Source organism: Pteropus medius, unplaced genomic scaffold (assembly GCF_902729225.1).
Source record: "Pteropus medius unplaced genomic scaffold, Ma_sr-lr_union100, whole genome shotgun sequence".
In the NCBI taxonomy this organism is placed as follows: Eukaryota; Metazoa; Chordata; class Mammalia; order Chiroptera; family Pteropodidae; genus Pteropus; species Pteropus medius.
Genome location: NW_024355695.1, coordinates 1,970,884 through 1,982,528, shown reverse-complemented (window position 1 = coordinate 1,982,528; position 11,645 = coordinate 1,970,884).

The window sequence follows — 11,645 nt, the reverse complement described above, 5'->3', positions numbered from 1 at the left end:
GGCCCTGAGGTGCACTGGTCCTTTTGGTAAGTTGCCTCAGGCCAGGTACTGGAGGTAACTGACCTTGACTCGCAGCATGATCTCTCCTTCCTGCCTTCAGATCCAGCATAGGTAGCAACCATCTGTGGATCACTTTATAGCTCCCATAAGGTAGCCACAAGCAATCAAAGGCAGCAGCTGAACTTGGCCTACGTAGGAGTGCCTCTCAAGGGACTGCAATGCCAACACATCTGAAGACTGACATCAGGCAACAACAAAGTACCACCTGAGTAGCCATATGAACGGCACATCCAAAGGGTGGTCTAAATAAGTACAAAAGACTCCTGGAGCAAATCCCACTCTGTGGGGTCAGTCCCCACTCAACAGCTCATACTCTGTGAGCATGGCTAGTTTTCACAACCAGGCAGCCCAAGAGTCAATCCCATCCACTGACATGCTAATAGCAATCAAGGCTTAGCTATAACAGGAGAATACACACAACAACAAATGAAACATGCCCAGAGAGCCTCCAGTACAGGTGAACAAGGAGATTGTGCCACTGGGCCACACAGGACATCTACTACATAAGGCCACCTGTCCAAGGCTGGGAGATATAAGAAACAACAAGAGAAAACTTCAGAAAAAAAAAAGAACTAAACAAAATGGAGGCAGGCAACCTACCAGAGACAGAATTCAAAACACTGGTTATAAGGATGCTCATGAACATATAGGGAGAATAGATAATCTCAATGAGAAGTTCAACAGATAGGTATGATTACATAAAAAAGGGCATAGAAACCATAAAAAAGAACCAGTCAAAATGTAGAATACAATAACTGAAATGAAGAATACACTAGAAGGAATCAACAGTAGATCTGCTGAAGCAGAAGATTAAATCAGTGAGTTGGAAGACAAGGTAGCAGAAAACACACAATTAAAATAGGAACAAGAAAAAGGAATAAAAAAATGAGGAGAGTTTAAGAGACCTCTGGGAAAACATCAAGTGTACCAATATCCACATCATAGGGGTACCAAGGGAGAGAGAGAGCAAGGGATTGAGAAAGTATTTAAATAAATGACAGAAAACTTCACTAAGTTGGCAAAGGAATTAGACATACAAGTCGAGAAAGTACAGTCTCAAAAAAAAAAAAACTCAAATAAACCAACACCAAGATGCACTGTGATTTTGAAAAAAAAAATTAATTAAGTTGGTTGGGGTAACATTGGTTAATACAATTATATAATTTTCAAGTGTACATTATTATTTGACATCTGTATATTCTATTGTGTGTTTACCACCCAAAGTTCAGTTTCCTTCCAGCCACTATATATATTTGATCCTTTACCCACTTTATACTCCCCTCCCCTAACCCTATATTGGACCCGCTACTCCCATCTACCTCTCCTGTCCCCTTCCCCCACCCCACTACTAACCACTAGTCTGTAGTCCTCTGGTAACCACTAGCCTATAGTACATGTCTAAGATCTCCATTTGTTTGTCCTGCTCATTTGTTGCTTTTAGGTTTATATCCCACATATAAGTGATATCATGTGATTTTCAAATTTTTTATGTCTGGCTTATTTCGCTTAGCATGATTATCTCAAGGTCCATCCATGTTATCACAAATGGCAGTATCTCATCTCTTCTTATGGCTGAGTAATATTCTATTGTATATATGTACCACCAGTTCTTTAGCCAATAATCTAGTGTAGGACACTTCAGTTGCTTCCATGTCCTGGAATAATGCTGCTATGAACATTGGTATGCAAATATCTTTAAGGATATGAGTTTTCAAGTCTTTGAGGTAAATACCCAGTAGAGGGATTGCTGGATCACATGGTAGATCAATTCTTAGTTTTTTGAGGAACCTCCACACTGTTTTCCATAGTGGCTGTACCAATTTTCAGTCCCACCAGCAGTGTATGAGGGCTCCTTTTTCTCTGCATCCTCTACAACATTTGTTATTACTTGTCTTGTTGATTATAGCTATTCTAATGTGTGTGAGATGGTATCACATTGTGGTTTTGAATTGCATTTCCCTAATAGCTAGTGATGTTGAGCACCTTTCCATATATTTGTTGGCTATTTGTATGTCCTCTAGAGAGAAATGTCTGTTTAGATCCTCTGCTCATTTTTTGATTGGATCATTTGTTTTTTGTTGTTATTGAGTTTTATATGTTCTTTGTATATTTTGGATATTAGGCCCCTTTTGGAGGTGTTGCTTGCAAATACATTTTCCCATTCAGATAGTTCTCTCTTTACCTTGTTGACGATTTCTTTTGCTGAACAGAAGCTTTTTAGTTTGATGTAGTCCATTCATTTATTTTACCTTTTATTTTCCTTGCTTTTGAGGTCAAATTCATAAAATCCTCTTTAAGTCCCAGGTCCTTCAGTTTAGTTACTATGTTTTCTTCTATGCATTTTATTGTTTCAGGTCTTATATTCAGGTCCTTAATCCATTTTGAGTTAATTTTGGTGTGTGGTGATAGACAACAGTCTAGTTTCATTCTTTTGCAGGTGGCTTTCCAGTTTTCCCAGCACTGTTTATTGAAGAGGCTTTCCTTTCTCCACTGTATGTTTTTGGCTTTCTTGTCGAAATTATTTGTCCATATAAATATGGGTTTACTTCTGGACTCTTGATTCTGTTCCACTGGTAGGTGTGTCTGTTTTGCTGCTAATACCATGCCGTTTTGATTACTGTCACTTTGTAGTATAATTTGAAGTCAGCAGAGTGATGCCTCCAGCCTCGTTCTTTTTTCTCAGGATGGCTTTGGCATTTCGGGGTCTTTTGTGCTTCCATACAAACCTGATGATTTTTTTTTGTTGTTCTATTTCTTTAAAAAATGCCTATGGGATTTTAGTGAGGATTGCATTAAATTTATATAATTCTTTAAGTAATATGGTCATTTTAACTATTTTGATTCTTCCAATCCAAGAACACGAAGTATCTTTCCATTTCTTTGTGTCTTCTTCAATTTTTTTAATAGAGTCTTATAGTTTTGATTATATAGATCCTTCGCATGTTTCGTTAAATTTATTCCTAGGTATTTTATTCTTTTTGTTGCAATTGCAGAAGGAATTATTTTTTCTACTTCTTTTTCTGATGCTTCATTATTAGAGTATACGGACGCTATGGATTTTTGAACGTTGATTTTGTATCCAGAGACTTTATTGTATTTGCTTACTGTTTCTAGTAGTGTTCTTGTGGAGTCTTTAGGGTTTTCTGTATAGAGAATCTTGTCATCTGCAAATAGTGACAGTTTGATTCTTTGTTTCCTATTTGGATGCCTTTTATATCTCTCTCTTGTCTGATTGCACTTGCTAAGACCTCCAATGTTATACTGAATAACAGTGATGATAGTGGACAGACTTGTCTTGTTCCTGATCTTAGAGGGAAGATTTTTAGTTTTTCACCATTAAGGATAAAGCTGGCTGAGGGTTTTGTCATATTTGTCATATGTACCTTTATTATTTTAAGGTACTTTCCTTCATTACTGATTTTGTTAAGTGTTTTGATCATAAATGGAAGCTGTGTCTTATCGAAGGCTTTTTCTGCATCTATTGATAGGATCATATGATTCTTATTTTTTAATTTGTTTATATGTTGTATCACATTAATTCATTTGCATATGTTGAACCATCTTGTGCCCCTGGGATGAAGCCCACTTGATCGTGGTATATGATCTTTTTAATATGTTGCTATATCTGGTTCATTACTATCTTATTTAGGATTTTTGCATTTGTGTTTATGAGAGATATTGGTCTGTAGTTTTCTTTTTTTGTGTTGTATTACTAGGTTTTGGTATCAGAATAATATCGGACTCATGAAATGAGTTGGGAAGTATCCCCTCCTCTTCAATTTTTTGAAAGAGTTTGAGGAGAATAGGTATTAAATCTTCTTTGAATGTTTGGTAGAATTGACTGGTGAAGCCATCTGGCCCTGGACTTTTACTTTTTGGTAAGTTTTTGATGATTGTTTCAATTTCTATACTGCTGATAGGTCTATTTAGATTTTCCACTTCTTTTGATTCAGTCTAGGAAGGTTGTATTTTTCTAATTACTGGTCTATTTCTTGTAGGTTATTAAATTTGGTGTTATCTACTTTTTCATAGTATTCTTATATGATCCTTTGTATTTCTGCGATATCAGTCATAATTTCCCCTCTTTCATCCCTGATTTTCTTTATTGGTGTCCTTTCTCTTTCTTCTTTAGTGAGTCTATCCACGGGTTTGTCAATTTTATTAACCTTACAAAGAACCAGCTCTTTGTTATATTTATTTTTTCTATTGTTTTTTCTTGTTTTCAATTTCATTTATTTCTGCTCTAATTTTGATTCTTTCTTTCTTTCTGCTGACTTTAGGCTTCACTTGTTCTTCTTTTTCTAGTTTTGTAAGGTGAAGCGTTAAGTTGTATATTCGGGCTCATTCTTGTTTTTGGAGATAGGCCTGTAATGATATGAACTTTCCTCTTTTGACTGCTTTTGCTGTGCCCCAAAGGTTTTGATATGTTGTACTATCCTTTTCATTTGTTTCTATGTATCTCTTGTACTCTCTTTTATTTCTTCTCTGACCCAGTTATTCTTCAGTGTCATGTTGTTTAATCTCCATGTATTTGTGGTTCTTCCTGATTTCTTACTGCTGTTGATCTCTAGTTTCAAAACATTATGATCAGAGAATATGGTTGGTATGATTTCAACCCTCTCATATTTGTTGAGGCTATCTCTGTGTCCCAGTATGTAGTCAATTCTTGAGAATGTTCCATGTGTACTAGAGAAGAATGTATAAGCAGCTGTTTTGGGACGGAAGGCTCTGTAAATGTCAATTATGTCCAGTTGGTCTAATGTGTCATTTATGGATGTTATTTCCTTATTGATTTTCTATTTGGATGATCTGTCCATATCCGACAGTGGGGTATTTAGGTCCCCTATGACGATGGTGTTTTGGTCTGTTTTTCTCTTTAGTTCTGTTAGTAATTGCTTTACATATTTTGGGGCTCCCTGATTGGGAGCATAGATATTAATAAGCATTATGTCTTTTTGGTGCATAATTTCCTGTATATTATGAAGTGTCCCTCAGTATCTTTCTTTGCCTTTTTTATTTTTAAGTCCATTTTGTCTGATATTAGTATTGCTACTCTTGCTTTTCTCCGAATGCCATTTGCTTGAAATATCTTTTTCCACCCTTTTGCTTTGAGTCTATATTTGTCTTTGGAGCTGAGATGTGTCTCCTGAAGGCAGCATGTGGTTGGGTTTTGTTTTTTGATCTATTCTTCAACTCTATGCCTTTTTATTGGTGAGATCAATTTATTTACATTTCGGGTGATTTTTGAAATATGAGGTCTTCTTATAGCCATTTTACCTTTTGCTTTCTGGTAGCTCGGGTTTTCCATTGTTTCCTTGTCCTTGTGCTTCTGTTTTCTTTATGTTGGTTGTTTTTTGTGTTTTTCTCCCTCTGGTCCTTCTTGTTTTATGTTATATACAATGGATGGTTCGGAATCTTTGGCATGTGGTTACTATTATGAATATGTAAAGGATAGTTATATATATATGTATATATATATACATACATATATATACACATATATATATACAGCATATATATATACATATACATATATATATATATATATATATATATATATATATATATATATATACAGTCTTCCATTTTATACTGCGTGTGCCTTATCTCCATTCCTCTTTGCGAATTTGGACATTTGAATCCTCCCCTTTCAGTCATTGTTATCTCAATTTGTCCTTATGTATGCTGAACGTTCATTACTATTTGTTATAACAATTCACTTCTTATTATTTAAGGTTATAATTCCCTGTTGTTAGTAAGGGTTGCACTCCTCTGCTTCTGTTAGCCCGATATTCACTTTACTCCTAATTATGTACTTTTATTTGTCATTTTGATTTAGGTGAACTGACTTCTTTCAGTATTTCCTGTAGTGCAACCTCATAGTGGAGAATTCCCTCAATTTTTGTATCTCTGGAAAAGTCTCAATTTCCTCTTAATATATAAAGGAGAGCTTAGCTGGAAACATTATTCTAGGCTGGTAGTTCCTTTCACTTAATAGTTTAAATATTTGATTCTATTTCTTTCTTGTTTGTAAGTTTTGCACTGAGGAGTTTGAGGATAATCTAATGGGATTACCTTTATACGTTACCATTCCCCTCCCCCCTCCCCGCTGCCCTGAAAATTTTGTCTTTGTGTTGATTTTTGATAATTTTAATATATTGTGTCTTGGTGAAGACCTTTTTGGGTTGAGATAATTGGGTGTTTTGTTGACTTCTTGAATTCCAAGCTCCAGTTCATTCCTTAGATTTGGGAAATCCTCATCAACTATTTGTCTGAAAATTTTTTCTAATCCCTGTTCCTTTTCCTCACCTTCAATAATACCCATTATTCTTATATTTCCTCTCCTGATGGGATTAGCTAGTTCTTGTATTTCTCTTTCGTTATTTTTCATTCTTCAGTTTCTTTCTTCTTCCATCTGATTTCTTTCTAGATTTTTGTCTTTGATATCACTGATCCTTTCCTCCATTTGGTCGACTCTGTTTCCCAAGCTTGCTATTTCATTTTTCAACTCTTGCAGTGTGTTCTTCATCTCCAGAAGTTCTATTTTGTTCTTTTTAAGGGTTTCAACCTCCTTGCTCTGTTCATCTAGTTAATTTTTCAATTCTTGAAATTGTTGATTTGAGTTGTTTTGATCTCACTGAGGTTTTTCAGAAGTACCATCCTGAATTCTCTGTCATTTAAGTCACATATTTCTATGTCTGTAAGCTTATTTTCTGTAGATTTTTCTCTTTCTTTCTGAGATGCCTTGTCACCTTGGTTGTTCATAGTGTTTGATGGACTCTTTCTCCTCCTGGGATTTAATGGAAGTATATTCTTTTGTTTTTCTAGAAAGATTTATTATATAAAGATCTCTCTTTAGCCTATTGCAAAGAAGGTGCTTTTCTTTTGGTTTCCAGTAGGTGATGTCTAAGCCTCTTGGATCCCTGCTTTATATAAAGTCTTAATAAAGCTTTTAAAATTTTCTTATAGATATTTAATCATGCTTGCTACTCTCAGTGTCAGTCCTTGTCAGTGTCAGTGACAGTCTTGGCAGTTTGCTCAAATTCCCCTTATGCTCCGTGGTGATTGGTCTCAGAAGGTATGGGGGTGGGGCCCTGTGGGTTGGGGTTTGGGAGCTGTGGCTCAGCCTGGGTTTTGCAATTGTGGCCGGCAAAAATTAACTGTTTTTCCTTTGTGATCTGTCCTACTTCTTTGCTTTCTGCCCTGATTATTGGGCCCTTTAACCACAGCTATCCCAGGCAGGAATATTCAGGGAACTTGCTGCAGGAACTCACGATTCCTTCTCCCCTCCCCCTCCTCCTGCTTGGAGCTCCACGGGTGCAGAGAGGCAGCTTCTTTATTACTCCCATTCCACTGCCAAACACCCAGGGTTCTGACCTGTGGTAGCTCTTATGAGCAGATCCCATGCTCAGACGTGCTAGTGTGCAATTTGGGTGTTTTTTTTTTGTTGTTGAGCTTTAGATATTTAGCTTACTGTTGTTTCAAGGAGATTGATCTGGGGATGTCTCTCACTCCACCATGTTTCCAAAGATTGGTCCAGATTATCCAAGATGCGCCATAATTAAAATGCCAAATATTAAAGACAAAGAATCCTAAGAGCAGGAGGGAAAGGCAGCAAGTTCATTACAAGGGTACTCCCATAAGAATGTTAGCTGAGTTTTCAATAGAAACCTTACAGGCCAGAGTGATCGGCATGAAATATTCAAAGTGATGACAAACAAGAACCTACAATCAGGAGTACTCTTCACAGCAAGGCTATCTCTTATACTTGAAAGTGAGATACAGAGCTTCCTAGACAGGAAAAAGCTAAAGGAAGTCATCAGTAACAAGCCAGAACTACAAAAACTTTTAGGAGACTTTTGTAAAAAGAAGAGGGGAAACCCATAAATATGGATAATAAAATGGCATTAACTATGTATCTATCAATGATCACTTTAAATGTAAATGGATTAAATGTTTCAATAAGAAGACATAGGGTAGCTGAATGGATAAAAAACCAATACCCATACATATGGTATCTACAAGAGAGTAACCTCAAAACAAATGACACACACAGAGTAAACGTAAAGGGATGAAAAAAGATATTCTATGCAGGTGGAAGTGAAAAAAAAAAGCTGAGGTAGCAATACTAATATCAGACAAAATACTTTAAAACAAAGACTATCATAAGAGACAAAAAGAGCATTACATAATGATAAAGAGATTGCTGCAACAAGAGGACAAAACCTTAGTAAACATATATGCACCCAATATAGGAGCACTTACATACATAAAGCAATTATTGACAGACATAAAGGGAGAGACTGATAGTAATACACTCGTAGTAGGGGACTTTAACAGATCACTGATACCAATGGACAGATCTTACAGACAAAAAAAACAACAAGGAAACAATAGGCCTTAAATATACACTAGATTAGATGGATTTTAGTTGATATTCTCAGAGTGTTTCACCCCAAAGCAGCAAAATATACATTCTTCTCAAGTGCACTTAAAACATTTTCCAGGATGAGCCACGTGTTAGGCCACAAAACAAGTCTCAATAAATTTAGGAAGATTGAAATCATACCAGGTGTCTTTTACAACCATAATGGTATGAAACTAGAAACCAACCATAAAAAAATTGGAAAATATACATGAAGGCTAACTAACATGCAACTAAACAATGAATGTGTTAACAATGAGATCAAGGAATCGAAAGATATATAAAGACAAATGAAAATGAAAACTCAATGACTCAAAATCTATGGGATGTATAGATAGCAGTCTTGAGGGAAATTCATAATAATACAGGTCTACCTCAAGAAACAAGAAAAGTCTCAAACAATCTTACCTTAAACTTAAAATAACTAGATAAAATAGCAAACAAAACCCAAAGTGAGTAGAAGGAAGTAAATAATAAAGATCAGAGTGGAAATAAATTAAATAGAGTCTAGAAAAATGATACAAGAGATCAATGAACCCAAGAGTTGGTTCTTTGAAAGGATAAACAAAATTTATAAACTTATAATTAGAATCATCAAGAAAAAAAGAGAGAGGACCCAAATAAACAAAATAAGGAATAAAAGAGGAGAAGTAACTACAGACTCCAAATAAATACAAAGGATTGCAAAAAGTACTATGAGCAATTATATGCCAACAAATTGGACAATCTGGGAGAAATGGATAAAATCCTAGAAACATACAGTCACTCAAGATTTAGTCAGGAAGAAAGAGAAAATATGAACAAACTGATTATCACTAACAAGATCAAATCAGTAATCGAAAAAAAAAAAATTCCAAAAAACAAAAGTCTTGGATGAAATGGCTTCATAGGTGAATTTTACGAAATGTTCAAAGAATTAATAACTATTGCTCTCAAACTATCCCAAAAAAATTCAAGAAGAGAAAAGGCTTCCTAACTCTTTTTACGAAGCTACCTATTACCCTGATTCCAAAACCAGACAAAGAGAGTACAAAAAAAAAAAAAAAAAAAGAAAAAGAAAAGAAAAGGAAGAAAGAAAGACCAATATCCCTGATGAACACTGGTGCAAAAATCTTTAAGAAAATATTAGCAAACTCATTTTAGCAATACATTAAAAATATTATACACCATGATTGACTTGGATTTATTCCTGGGATGTAAGGTTGGTTTAATCCATAACTCAATTAATGCGATATACCACATTAACAAGTTGAAAGATAAAACTCATATGATCATATCAATAGATGGAGAAAAAGCATTTGACAATATCCAGCATCCATTTATGATAAAAACTCTCAGCAAAATGGGAATAGAGTGAACTTACCTCAACATAATAAACCTACTGCTAACATCATACTCAATGGGGAAAGGCTAACTGCATTTTCCTTAATATCAGGAAGAATGATATTATATTATCATTCTTAATATCAGACAAGAATGCCCACTTTCCCCACTACTATTCAACAATGTATTGGAAGTTCTAGCTACAGCTATCAGACAAGAAAGAGAAATAAATGGCATCCAAATTGGAAAGGAAGAAGTAAAACTGTCATTATTTGCAGATGACATTACACTATATAAAAATTCCACCAAAAACCTGTTAGAACTGATCGATGAATTCGGTAAAGTAGCAAAATACAAAATTAATATTCAGAAGTTGGTTGCATTTTCATACACCAATTATGAACTATCAGAAAGAGAAATTACGAATATAATCCTATTTACAATTACATCAAAAACAAAATACCTGGAAATCAAATAAACCAAGAAGAAAAAAGACCTGTTCTTGGAAAATTATGTTACTAAAGAAAGAAACCGAAGAAGATACAAATAACTGGAAGCATGTATCCTGCTCATGGGTAGAAAGAATCAACATAATTAAAATGGCCATACTACAAAAGCAATCTATAGATTCCATGCAATCCCTATCAAAATACCAAACACATCTTTCATAGAATTAGAATAAATAACTCTAAATTTTATATGGAATCATAAACGATGCCGAATGGCCACGACAATCTTGAGAAAGAAAAATAAAATTGGAAGTATCACATTACTTGATATCAAACTATACTACAAAATCAGAACAACACAGTACTGGCATAAAAACAGATACATATATCAATGGAGAGCCTGGAAGTAAATACACACCTATATTGCCATTTAATTTATGACAAAAGAGGCAAGAATATACAATGAGGAAAAGGCAGAGTCTTCAACAAATGGTGATTGGAAAAATGGACAGATACATGCAAAAAATGGAACTAGACCACATTCTTAAACCATACACAAGAATAAACTCAAAATGGATTAAAAGCTTAAATGTAAGACCCATAACCATAAAACTTCTAGAAGAAAACATAGGCAGTAAACTCTCTGATATTGTTATTAGTAATTTTTTTTCCGATATAGCTCTTCATACAAGGGAAAAGAAAATATAAACAAATGAGACTATATCAAAGTAAGATGGTTTTGCACAACAATGGAAATTATCAACAAAATGAAAAGAGAACCTACTCAATGGGAGAAGATATTTGCCTATGATATATCCGACGGGGATCTAAAATCCAAAATTTATAATGAACTCATACAACTCAACATCAAAAAAATAAACAATCCAATTAAAAAATGGGCAGAAGACCTGAATAGGTATTCCCCCAAAGAAGACATACAGATGGCTTATAGACATATGAAAAGATACTCAAAGAAGTGTGAATTAAAACCACAATGAGATATTGCCTCACACCTGTCAGATTGTCTATCATCAATAAATCAACAAACAACAAATGTTGGCGAGGATGTGGAGAAAAGGGAACCTTGCACGCTGTTGATGGGATTGCAAATTGGTACAGCCGCTCTGGAAAACAGTTTGGAAGTTCTTCAAAAATTTGAAAATAGAACTACTTTATCACCTAGCCACTGCATTTCTGAGCGTTTATCCAAAGAAAACCAAAACACTAGTTCATAAAGATTTACGCAACCCTATATTCATGGCAGTGCTATTCACAATAGGCAAGATATGAAAGCAGTCTAAGTGTCCATCGATAGATAATTGGATAAAGATAGATAATTGGTACATATATACAATGGAATATTACTCGGCTATTAAAAAAATGAAATC